Genomic DNA, 13,655 nt, shown 5'->3' with positions numbered 1-13,655 from the left:
ATGCACCGAAAAAGGAACCGAGATTCTGGGTATACACTGTTTTCAGCACCGTACGTGTATATTTGCATATTACTGCCATAAAAAAGATTGTGGATATAAATATAAGAATGATAATTAGTTGTCTGCGCATGATTACGCAAATTCATATTTTTATATGTACAAATGAGGAACAGAAACTTAAATTGTATCTTTTCTTCAAAATGTTGCAAGGTGTATTTCATATTTTATATTTCATATTTTATATTTTATATTTTATATCTTATATTTTATATTTTATATTTTATATTTCATATACTTACACTTTTGTTCACATCCTTATATATTTTCCTATATTCGCACTCGTCATAAATGCATAAATATCCACAGTCTAATAATTAGGGAGTCTTGAAAAAGAAGAGCAACGTTTTACGTCATCCTTCTAATGAACACGATTACATGACTTATGAATATATAAATTGAAAAGTAAAAAACAAAAAACTTATCTCGATGGATTTGTTCGAATAAACCCACGGAAAAATAAGTGCGTTGCAGTAATCTCAATTCACTCACAATTATTTCTCTACAATCGTTTACAACGACTTGAGGTACCAGTGATAAATACTAATCGTTCGTGTTATCAGCTGATGGCTAGTTTTAGGTATCAGCCACACCCTTTATGCTTATCTGTTATCGCGATAGGGGAGAAACACATGTGACGAAAAAACTGGGAATCATCGAAGTGGAACTTTCGATAAGTTCCATCGGTTGGTAATATGGACAAAAAGAGTAGATATGGGTATCTCCTCTTTTCTCTCAAAAGAAAGTCTGTAAATAGTGATATCGTAGCAGTTGGTCACTTGATCGATCGAACCCATTTTCGTGAAGGGTGGAGCCCCTTTCAGATAGGATAAAGGTTTCCGGGTCAACAACATGTCGAAGACTCTGCTTCTATATCTCTACGTGTTCCAAATAACTTCACGAAAAGCTTCCTTAATCCTCTACTGCATGCATCGTACTTTATCTTTCGAAAAAGATATTATTTCTTGGTTGTTCATGTGAAAGGTGAACCGTACTGCTTTATTAATATTGGATTTCACCACCATTTGCCTCTAAGGAGTTAATACACTGTGAAATTGTTCAAAAATCTAAATTTGTTTGGGTTAAATGGGGAAACCACAAGTATTAAGAATTCTTCGTGATTTTTTTTTACAGGAAAATTGTTTTAAAATGATTATACGTGAATGGATGGCTGAATCTGTCGGTTAAGATAAAACTGTATCACTTCAGGAAAATGTAAAAATATTGAAGACGTTTATAAACATGATTCACATTGTCATCAACGATAACCGCGAGCCAGGTCTTATCAAAAATGATATTAACGCTCGTTCCTGGTGCTTAAGCACGCATTCGAGATAACTTGGTGGACAAATCGTCGATTGAATTGCAAGCGATTATTTATCGAAGATGCTGTTTTTTGTACGACGATGCAGCTGGCGAAAGAATAATCCAGTCTTGAACGGTGACAAGGTTAATTATCGTTGGAATGAACCTCTATTATCATACTGCTTCTAACACGTTTCAGAATTGACGAAGGAAGACACTGGAAAATAGCATATGTACCTTGGATCTTAAAAGTAACTGTAAATTAATTTAATACATTTTTTATGATATTTACAAATTCATATTATTATTATTCAGCATTCTTTTCATTAGTTTTGATTACTTATTAAAATATTAAAAACACGAACTTGATAGCGTTAATAAATTTATATTATTATCATTACACAGCATTATTGTTATTATTTTCCACTGTCTATTTAGTAGAGCAATAAAAAGTATGAATTGTTTTTACTACCAAAAGAACTACCGACTTAATTTACATTTATCTTGAGAACGAAGAACGAAAAGAAATTAGTTCATGCGTTTTACAGCCCGGATCTTTCTCTAATTAGTATAATGCCTTTCCAGACGAGTTTGAAAAAGTTACCGGTCAGTTTAAAGATTCGTCTGTAGAGCAACGTTAAAAACTGGAGAGGCTCTCTTTCGTTAGCCTGGTTTTTTAACCAGGGACCCGAGAATCATGCGTTTGTCAGGTCAAAAACGTGGCACAGATCATTTAACTGTTTCACTTGACCCAAAAACACCGCCTCGGAGCGCAAAGTGCGACGGTTTCGTCACGCGTTTCTTCTTTACCGTGTGAATTCTGTTCTACACGCGATAATACCCTTTACTTTGGTTCACGTCATCCTTCAATATGATCTTCTTATGTAAACAGTTATCCACTCGTAGCCGCTGTCTCCACACGTGCGATCGTAATTTATACAGGTAAAAAACACCTACACTGTACGTTTTAAAATTTCTATAAGTGACATTTGATTTATCTTTTGTTCCTTACACGTGCGCTAAATATTAGGGAGACCAGAAAGTAATCGAAATTTTATTTTCTAGCACTTTTTACCAACGTAAAGGCAGTTGTTCGACTCCTTTTCTAAAAAAAGTCCTTCGATTTTTCATTGAAAAACTTTTCCAAGTCGAAGATATTTTAATTACTTTTCAGTTCCCCTAATACATATTCTTCATAATGAAAACAAAAATTGGAGCTTTCGTCATGCATAAGGTGAATGTAGGATAATTTTTCTTTCCTTTTAAATTCGATAATTTAATTCATAATTCTAACTATTGCTTTCTTTATTTTCATTTCTGTCAATAATTTTTAAGTGCTATGAGAAAACTTGTGGAAAAATAAAACTACTTATACTCATTTAAATATCTATAATTTACGTATATATTCGACCTGTGAGTAGAATTGGAATCGATTACAATCATTCGAATATTCATCTTCGAAGACATAGGAAGCCGAAACGTACACGCTACTCTATCCACAGTTTTATCTTCCGCAAGCATTGCTCAGGTGATAAAACCAGGTATGCGAAATTCCGTGCGATCGATCGAGCAGCGTGTCTGTTTTTCACGGTTGTTTTCGCAACGTTATTACATACGTGCGCCAGCACAAGGCCGCGAAACGTTTACGACCGACACGCAACGTGGGAAGTCGTTGAGGATCGATTGCACCTGAACTTGCGAGTCAAACCCGCTGGAAAAGCAGGAAATTCCATGGTTGATACAAAAAAAGATTTGGTCAATCGTTTCGTTTCGGAGCGCGTTTCAAGAATTTACGATCTAATCTTATCACCGCAAGCGTTGATCGCAGCATTACAAACGGCTCAGTTTTTAACAAACCGTTGCTCCAGAAAGTGTCGCTCGAATATCACAATGTTAAATAGTGTACAGTGATACAGAAGCTTGATTATTCGTGATTATGTGGTCGAACTCTGTTTGAAATGAAAGAAGGTCTCGCATCGAAGATGCGAATATGACATTCACCACTTAAACGTGAGTAATTAAGCACTTTTCTTTTTCCTGAGATTTGCACAGTTTGCGACGCACTTTGCATGAGCGATTTACACTAGAATGGAAGACTAATGTGTATCGCCTTTGAGATGAAGGATTTGGAATTGATCGATGGTGCTCCTGCCGCTTGCATTCAAACAAAGGACAACGCGGTACGACAGCTCGCGAAACTGCTCGAAAAGTGTCGAATACATCGATCGTTCGATCGACGCCGATGTTTCTACCGATCGAAACATAACTTTCCTTCATAAATGAAGTACGAACAGATTGCCATCGACTTATTCTGATAAAATGCTATGATACGATCGAAAGATTGCCCGAAGGTTAACTACTTCGAAATGAAACGATATTTAAATACGTTGTAATAATATTCAGTCAGTTCCTATATTTAATCAAGTCGTGTAATATTGGGGTTCATACGCTCCAAACTACAATTGTTAAAAATATTCAAGCACTCGATATTTTATCCCGGTACCATGTTTGAGTAAATTGCTCTAATAGTCTCGAATATCAGCAAATGTGAAGCCATACCGTGTTTTCTACAAGTGGTTATGTACAGAATCAAGATTATCTTACGTCTACACTACTCAAGACTTCTTTTTCTCGAAGATCAAGCCTCCTATGCATAACTCGTCAGCCTCGTAAACATATTCCATAATTTCGATTCATTTTTCTATGCAAAATCACCCCCTCTCTGGTTGTATTACGGTTACCAGTACAGCCTAGATAAAGTGTACAAGTGGGCGTATTATGTGCACTCCTATCCTTGAGAAGATCATGATAAATGCACCTTCAAGTACAATGAAGAACTTTGTTCTGCTTAGAACAAAGCTGGAAGACTTCTAGACTACGTACTATCTAAATTGGCAAACGTTCGTCAGGCGCTAGGTCTCGATAAAAGAACAGTCAACGTTATGGTAATTCTATTGTATACCGAAAAATATATTTCTATGAATAGAAATATATAGATAAGTAAGTCCATTGGAGCTGCTTGAATTATTTAGGTACATCGAATTTTATTGCGAGACTCGAGGAACACGTACGCAGTGTTTGAGTACTCTGCTTTCTTTAGATATTTAACCCTTTGCATTCGAGAGGTGGACTCTCGGTCACCACTAGGTTTCACGCAGTAAATCGACCGACAATAATGTTTGTTTAGGTTTCATTTCTTGATAAAATAAGATCAAGCTTAACATTCGTGGCAATAGAATACTAAGAAAGGCCTCGAGTGCAAATGGTTATAACTCAAGTTAACTAATGTCTGTACTGTCACAAGGCGAACAGGTTTTTGTGTTATTAATAAATTCTTAAGAAACAAACGCACATAATCATTGGCTATAAATAATAAAATTCTGAAAAGTGCAAGAAAATAGTTTATCTAGTAATAGAGTTGTGCCAGACTATAATTAGTATCAAGAAACGAAATTTTCTTCGACGATCATTTCTTCCTAAGCGAGACAAAAATAAATCGTTTAGAACGTTCAGTAAAAGAAGTGCTTGTCAATTCTTGGAAGAACGTTTGTTCTATTAAACCTTCGTTTCAGACCTCGGGGCACAGAAACGTGCTCGAAAAGTTGCATCGTCTTCCGCATCAGGAGTTCGCGGAACGTATCTTCGGCCGACGAATCGTCCGAACGTATTATCTGACAATGGGGAGTTACGCAACGGACTGACTAATTATCGGTCATTACGCGGTGCCAGTGGCGCGTTCACAGGTTGCGTCAGTAGCCCATTTGCACGCCGACTGACAGAGTCAAATAAAAGAGAAATTTCAATGAAGGAACGAGGAAAGACACACGGGCGCACGAGGTCGGTATGGAGAATAGCAATTTACGGACGAGCACTGCGGGGTCCCTCGGAAAACGAACTATGCAAATAGTAATAAGACGGGAGTTTCGCATCATTGAAGTCGTGAAAGCAAACGAAGCTGGTTTTTCCTGGTGATATTGCAAATTTGTTTCGCATGGTAGCTACGAATGCGAGTCGTTCGGAGTGGAGATACGTACGTTATTTAACAGACATTGTGCAACTAATGCGCGAAAAGAGCAACGATCGAGTCTACAGGGTGGGCCAATTAAGCGCGACAGGCCGTAACTCCGTGATCGATGTTTTTAGAGATTTATTGAATATTGAAGTAAGTACGTTTTGTAACGAGAGAATCGATGTTTGTTACACGAGTCGTACACAAATAGACGACATTAAAAATGTAATTATCTTGGCACATGGAATACTTTTATTCTCGTTGACGCGATAAAATTGTTTTCCTTCTATCGACGTTCAATATGGATCAAATGTTTGCAATCATTATATAAATCAAGCAAAGAGGAAATATTTCCTTCGAGGAAATTTTGAACTAATGAAAATATTTGTATTATCGAAGTTAGCTACGATTTCTTATAGATTAGAATTGGTTATTTTATTTCAAGAAAATAGAAATAATCGAACCTACCGTAATACATTTTTAAACACACCAGATTTTAATTTTAAATAATCTTCTAATGTGCTGACACCAAAAATCCAATAACTCCTTGAGACGATGCGAGCAGTTTCATTAAGACAAGTACTCTTGACACTATAATTTGAATTCTAATGCCTGTAATCAACTTGCAGGGATCGTGGCTAATTAATCGCTTCGAAAAACATGTAATTAGGAAGGGAGTTCTCGCTAAATCGATCGCCTCGAGGCATCCATGCGCGACGCTCTTCTTGCCTATAATAAATTATCCGACCGTTCAGAATCAATTCTTCGCGTCATACATGCAAACAGCCCTCCTATAACAATATCTAATACGACATCATTCTTCTTTAAATACTTTTAATAAATAACATTTCCAAAACCATTTGTCATACTTTCATACCTGCTGACAATGTTGATAATAATTATAGAAGCACTTGATCGAATCAACGTATTATATCATTTTGCAAAAGGTTAGGAACAAATAATTACTCTTTGGTAATTAAATACAATTAATTCGCGTAATTTATTTACGACATTTTCTCTGCATCGCGCGAGTAATGAACACGTCTGAGTGAAGGAAAGAGGTACAATAAAAACGTATTCCTATAATCATCTCATCGATCGATTAGTTTAAATACCACTCAGAACTATAAATCCATTTTTCTTTTAATTTACACCGTCGAGACAGTCTAGTAGTCGTGGAACTTGAAATATCGACGATTGCGCAACAACGTTTGTCGCGCGACACTGTTAGGACGCAATATATCTCCGATGTCTCGTCGATCTCCTATTTCTTTTTCCTTCGTCAATGTTACCCCACCTTTTGCCACTCCAACGGCCTCGAGGATCGAATTGCTGTACGGCTGTAACGATCCGGACGCCGGAAGTCGACCTGGTGATCTTGATAGCGCCATCCTCGAGAGCTGCGCGTGCAATCTACGCGCACGTTTCGCGTATCCGTGGCGATCCTGTCGGGTTGTAACAGATAATAAGGCTGATTGTCAGTTGACTCCGGCGTTGTTTCGTTTCAACGGGCACACGAATCCTTTTCTTCCATCGGAGTGAAGATTTGCGGTTTGATACGCTCGGTCGAGTTTCTTTCCTATCAGATGCGACTTGTTCATTGTTAAAAGCTTGGTTAGCGCATGTGACTTGTCATTTTCAGAGATAGTTTGGGAGCTTCAGTTTCATTGTTTGTACTGAAAAGATTTGATTTGATTCGTATGTAGCTCGTTTATTTTCGCACGAGTGAGAGTTTATTGTTTATTCTCACAAACAAATTACGATGCTTCGTCCTGAATTCGTACTTCTTATTTATTTGATCGAAATTAGTAATTATTTAGCACCGAACTGATAATTCAATTGGTCAATTGGTGTCCAATAAATGAAATAGCAGACATTGTTGATACATTTTTCCAGCCAAGATCAGAACGATATGGAAACTGAGACATACGTAGTGCCGCTGTAGCCAATTACATCGCGTTTTTATAAACATTTCTCGTTAAACATGTTCTTGCTGATTGAAAACTGGTTAATTTGAATAATAGGTGACGCCAACACGCACGTATATATTCGTAATTTGGAGGGTGGTTTTCACCCCCTGAACAAGAATATCAACCAAAATAAAAAAAATACGTGTCTAATATTTTTCTATTTTCTATTTACAGTTAGGCGAAGTTCCTTGTTAGTTTTATTACAATTTAAAACTCTGTGTACGTCTGAAAGATGAAGTGGATGTGAGCAACAGATCCCGAGCGGACTCTATTCCTCAACTTTTACGCAACGAAAAAGAAGGGTTTCGTAGTACTCAGAAACAGGAACGAGCGGTTGTTGCACATTTTCGTTCGTGCTCGAACGGGCAATGAGTGACATTATGATGCAGATTGCAGTTCTCGATATAGCAACCTTACTCGGCCTTGAACTACGGACGATAGTCCGTGTCGCGTTCTCCGCGGGAGAATTAGGCAATGTATGCTTTATCAACCCTCAGCTGTTTCCAAGGCGGGTTCGCTCGTGATTACGCGCAGAACGATTTATCATGTGTCAAGTGGCGGAGAATTAACCGGTGTATCATTTCGCATGCGATTTTCAGGACGCGAATGAAAATCTTCGACTATTTTTCAGCGACGATTAGGATTACTTTAGGAGATATTTGAGCTGCTATATTTGAAAATGGAGTAAGTCCACTTAAAAAAAAAAAAAAATTCAGAATTCAAATGCAAATCTTTAAATGTCTCGATACATGAAAAAATGAATTTATTCCATTATCAAATATAACAGCTGATTTGATCTTAATTACCACTAATGATTAAACGTGGAATTTTTAAAATGATCGATTCGCATTTCTCTACCGCTAAAGATTTACTTTACTAATTAATACGAATGCTTTTTGTGTACGTAAAAAAGGAAATTTACTATTTTAGATTTGACGAGGTGGGTGTATATGAATAACGTTATTTAAATACTCAAATGTAAGAGGTATTCATAGCATTCGTATACCTATAATGTATTCAAATATTCAATTATGTATTCGTCTAGTTCCAGCTGTAACTTCTACCGCAGTGTTGTATGTACGGTAGCGTACAGTTCCCAAGTTCGATATTTCATTTCCACTCGGGATGGTCACGTGCACATCGCTTACGGTCATGCAAATCCCTCTTAAACGCACCTCCGTGTCCGGTTAGCGTGTGTCGAGGCTGCGCTCGTTCGTTTCGCGCTCGAAGCGCCTATGCTCTTCGTTTAATTGCTACTTGCCCGATACGTTGATCGTATCTCAAAGCGTCACTTCGTTACCATCAACAATGTTACGCTTCTTTTTCTATTTGCACGAATACGCGATGATTCGTATGTTCGCATCTTCCATAGAGATATATCGTTGCACTTTGTCAATACCAGTGGTGCAACCAGAGATCCAACGAGAGGGCTGTAATTAAATATTTACGAGTCAACGCGTCGCAATCCTTTTCGACATTTCGTAGATCATTATTAGTGAAGATACAGAAGGAGTTTATTTATCGTTTAGATTATATTTCGCACGTTAAGACGTTACATGCTGACATTGCTGACACTTTTGTGCGATTTACTTATGTGGGGCACATAATGTTCTCACTACTAGAGGGACACCACGCGTACATCGCGGTTTTTGCAAGTACTCAGTCTCGCCTAACGTTCATATAAGGCCCAGGTGTGCTAGGTAGCCTTGACGAGTCCACTAGCAGGCCCAGGACGAAACGCATGGTCCCTTTCTTTTCTCCCCTCTCTTGCTCTTCCTCCACAGGAACCACTGCCACTACACTCTTTTCTATGTCACGAGGTAACGGAACACGATACTAAAAAGAACCTTTGTCTATAACAGTGTAATGATTTCCGTGAAAATGCCCTGTACCAGTTTAGACGACTCGCTCTTTTAGATAATCGAAAAAGTGACGAGAGGTAATCGTAAATATCCATGAAAGTTAAATACACAGCTTCATTGCATTTATCGAGCCGTTTAAACGCTTTCGTCGTTTAGATCCTCCCTCGTCTAGGTATGCACCATTCGATGGCATTACTTTACATTCACCTTTATCCGTGGAAAGATCTGGCACGTTAAAAAATGTACATTTGTAGCAGGTGTCGGTTGCGAAATTGCTCCTTCGCCACCCATCCTGGGTGCGCCAGTGTTAGATACTTTCACTAAATGGCAACCGCGATGAATTACCGCGTCTCCTGCCGCGTTTCGACGATTCACCTGGAATTTATGGTGCGCGCGATGAGGTAAATTGCCAAGACGTAATCTCGGTGCTAGAGATAATACGAGTCGGATAAACGCGAGCGATGGTACCTGTTGACAAGGCTCTCTATCTTCCCTTTCCTTTTTAATGCTTAGCGAAACACGTTGCAACATTCGCCGAAGACAACATCTGCTGCAATTGCGCAAACCTGCATTGTGGCGAGTAGCGTGACAAATCCGATTACGCGGTGTTGCAAGAAAATTGGCGTTATCGTTGACTCCTGCCGCTTTGGACGCTCCTTAATTAGTTGCTAGTCTTAGGAATGTTTTATGAGCCACGAGTAACAACGTTCAGATAACCAGACGAAGAAGGATATTTCTTGCGATGTTTGTCAAGGACAATTAGGTAGAACGCGTAATTAGTTTTATTTTAGATTCATTTATTTGGCAAATTTTTCGGTATCCTTGCATTTATGCAACAAAGATGTTACTAGAAATATGGACTCTGTTTTATTAGAATTCCAATCTATTTCTATAACACTTCACGCGTTTTAATATCCCGCCAGATTACGATCACCAATTCTAAAATTGAACTATAAATGCAACTCTAATTTAAATTTTAAATACTAATGACACGAGTTCGTTTCAGTGCACGAAAAAATAACCAACGCTGTTTTCATGCCATTACGAAGCCCCTTTTTGATAAACAGGTGCACTCGTCAAGCACCTGAATCGTAACAGAGGAACTATGGGCATCTGGCACTTGGAAAAATTCTGGAGAAAGAACGTTATACGTGGTCAAAATTTATTCACTGGGACACCCTTCGTCCTTTCTTCCTGTTTCACGGTAAGGCTTCCGTTGCCTTCGTAGCCAGCCACCATAGTCTTCTGCGTGCTCTCGGGAGTACCGCTTGTTACGTTACTATGTGTATTGTGAATGGCGACCACGTGCCGTTAGTAAATTACATTCGTCGATAAATCATGCAGATAAGGAAAAGTGTTAGCCAGAAATGGAAAAACCGCCTCGTACGACCTCTCCGTGAGAATTTAATTCTTCTGTAAGTACTTCGTTCGACGAAGCAGCAGGAAGCCGACCGACGTAGATTGGCAAAATGTAAAGTGCTAGTACAGAAAGATCTCACGATTTAAAAGAAGAAATCTGATTTCTCGTTAATATTCTTCGGTTGAATTCTATTTGAATTCTATTTGAATTACAGACGATGGACGGTTATTCGGTTATTCTCAAGTTTTTCGGATAAGTTTCTTATTACGAAGGCTTTACTGAAAGGAGTTTCAGGATCTTGTTTTTAATAAAACATTATGAAGTATGAAATATGTCTAGATTTTTCGTTTTAACCCTCTATGGGTCTGGATAACTTTCAGGTCACATGCTGATACATTTTAGCAAATAATTTTAGCCTTTTCACAAAATGACGTATACGTCTTAATTATGCAATGTCTCTGATAATCAATAATAATATTAATGATGGTCGAGAGCACCAACAATTTGAGATATTAAAATAAATGCCTTGTAAGTTGTTTGCAGAAATAAAAAATTCTTCCCATAGAGGATTAAACTGACTGATAGATGTATCTTGTTATTAAAAAACAGAATCCTCGAAGCTATTGTGAATTTAGACCAACTAAAACTTCGGAACCAATAAGAGCTGCGCTTCCGCCATTTCGACATCCTTCGATGGTACTTCCGCGTGTCCGTTAAATTGCAAAACTGTCGTGCAACAGCAATAAAGGTGACAGCATTGGTACAGATAGTACGGCGCAACTATAAAACCGAATCGTAAAGTGTCCATTTATCCTTCGAGTTTTTGTGTGTCTCGTAAAGTGGAAATACGTCGTCGAAATGTCATCGTGGCGACAGAGTTCTCTCGTTATTATTCCACGGTGCGGCGCAAGATGCGCTTTCGACCAACGCCGTGTGTGGTTCGCATAATTAATGAAGCTCGAGCGAGATTAAATCGGGGATCGATTAACGTTTAAAGGGGAACACTGCCTCTGTTGTTTAACGAAACATTTTCTTTGGGGTTTCTTCGAATTTAACGTTTTGAAAATGTCTTGATCGTACACTACGCGATAAAATTACTCGTGAAAATTTTGATGGAGTTATGCGCGTTTGAAAAGTGGCGAAATATGCTTCTTTTATCGATTCGTCCTAGGTAGGCTTCTCTCCTTAATCAGTTAAGTGCGTCCGACGTGTATTCTTTGCGGTTTCTTCGAATTGAACGTATTGAAAATGTCATGATTAAAGATCGTACTTCCAAGCTTTTATAAATAAATAAAATAAAGATTAAAAGTATCGATTGAGTGTTCGGGGACGGTGTGACCTTTTGTGGGACCTGAATTCATATTCGAATCCTACGCTTAAATTTTACAAGGAATTATTTATTTACAAATGCTGTTACATATTATACATTTCTTATAAGATGAATATTAAATAATAATACTTTGATGGTTTTTCTCGCTCCTTTAAACCGAATCATAGCTACTAAAAAAAATGTCTTGCAACTATTAATGATATCATAATTCTGTAAGAAGTTAATTAAAATTGGTGCCTTTCAATTGGATAATTTTGGCCGGCCCCGTGAGTGTTTATATGATCCCATATTCCATTGATAACATATTCAGAAACCAATGATTAATTTTGTTGTTAAATGTAATCCCTCCTCGTTTTTTGTACAATTAACGGGACCATTTTTTCTGCGTTCGACGTATATACCCGTCATTGGTTCATTTTAACTCCGCGCTCCGCGGAGATCATTTCAGACAAAATTCCGCGTTTAACGGGTTAAAGAGGAACATTCGAGCGATCGTAACAGGTGTTGCTGGAGTCGCGTGTTCTCCGGGAGCGCGTCGGTGCTCTCCTCGTGTCCGGCTGAAGGAGAGGAGTACCGTGCTGTTCCAGAGCAGTGATTCCGGTCAGCCGGAATAGCGGTACACGCTCCGGCGTGCATCTTCGTTCTCCAATTATTACGCTGCTTTCCGCGGCGCGCACCGTACTCTTACGCCTTGTCGCGAAAGCGGAAGAAACCGCCTGCTGGACGCCTCCCGATAAAATCATTTCAGTTTTTACTCCCTCGCTCCCGTCGCGTTTTCTCTCTCCCTCCCTCGTTGCTGTGTGTAATTCAGTGGAACTCGTCGTCGGATTTCTTTTCTTTCCGCGGCGCCGCGAGCTGGAAAAGATGAAAGGCGCGGCGGAGCCGTTCGACGAAACCTTTCCCCTCGATTTGCATGGTTATTCGTGGACCTGGTATTTAAAATGCGGGTCGTTTCGACACTTGGCATTGTTCCGCGTAATTCGTGCATACGTCGAAGCGGCGAGGGGCGCATCTTGCGATGATTAGCGTGATTAGAGAGGATGCAACGACGTTGGAAAATGTGAAACGTGATTCGGAAGATAGCGAGGCTTAAACGGTAGTATTTGTGGGGAAACAATGGCTGTACGCAGTGTTCTTGTGTCTAGTGTGAAGTAAAAACGTGGATTTAAGTTGTTAGTATTGTTTCAAATTTTTGTTTGTATCCTTAATTTTATGTTCGATTGTCAACGGTTCGTGTGTTCCACTTGTAGATGCATTTAACTTTTCATGCCTTTTTCTTGAATGTTTGACGAAAGATTTTAAAGAACGATACGATTATCTTAGAGTGTTTGTGATTTTGTATACAAATTTTTGTACATGTATTTCACTGCAGTCTGTCGTGACGACGATGCGCAACAGGGGTTGCAACGCTAAGAAATTAATTTGTATATTTCAAAATCACTCTCGAAAATTATTTACGAGGATATATCAATGATAGGATTATATTTATATTTATTTTGTTCGGACGCTAACGTTTTCTGTACGCAACGTTTTTCGCTTTATTTTCCGGAACACGAAAAAGTAGGTCGCTGCTGTTACTTACCCTCATAAGTTATTGAAGAAAGGAAGCACCGGATCGATATCTCGGTTACTGTAGATTCTATCAACAATTTCTGTGAGACAACAAAGTTTCCCAATTTAATTTTCGATAACTTTTCCTTGATTGGATTTAAACTTGCATCGACGGTTTCGGTTATTAGCGATTGGTTACCATTATTTAAGT

At 38.5% G+C, this 13,655-nt stretch overlaps 1 protein-coding gene across 7 annotated transcripts in view; it reads left to right on the top strand.

The window, feature by feature from the left end:
- LOC128875413 (uncharacterized) overlaps nucleotides 1-13,655 on the top strand; it is an 82,746-nt gene that overhangs the window by 42,471 nt on the left and 26,620 nt on the right. The window contains exon 1 of one of the 7 annotated variants that reach the window (XM_054120977.1): nucleotides 3,355-3,372. The exons of the other annotated variants lie outside the window; for them this stretch is intronic. The gene's annotated coding sequence lies outside the window, so the exon portion shown is untranslated. Of the gene's footprint in view, nucleotides 1-3,354; nucleotides 3,373-13,655 lie in introns of those variants that run through there. 7 annotated transcript variants of the gene reach the window in all.

Source organism: Hylaeus volcanicus, chromosome 4, assembly GCF_026283585.1.
Source record: "Hylaeus volcanicus isolate JK05 chromosome 4, UHH_iyHylVolc1.0_haploid, whole genome shotgun sequence".
NCBI lineage: Eukaryota > Metazoa > Arthropoda > Insecta > Hymenoptera > Colletidae > Hylaeus > Hylaeus volcanicus.
Note: the sequence above shows the minus strand (reverse complement) of the source record. Positions and strands in the feature narration are given on the sequence as shown.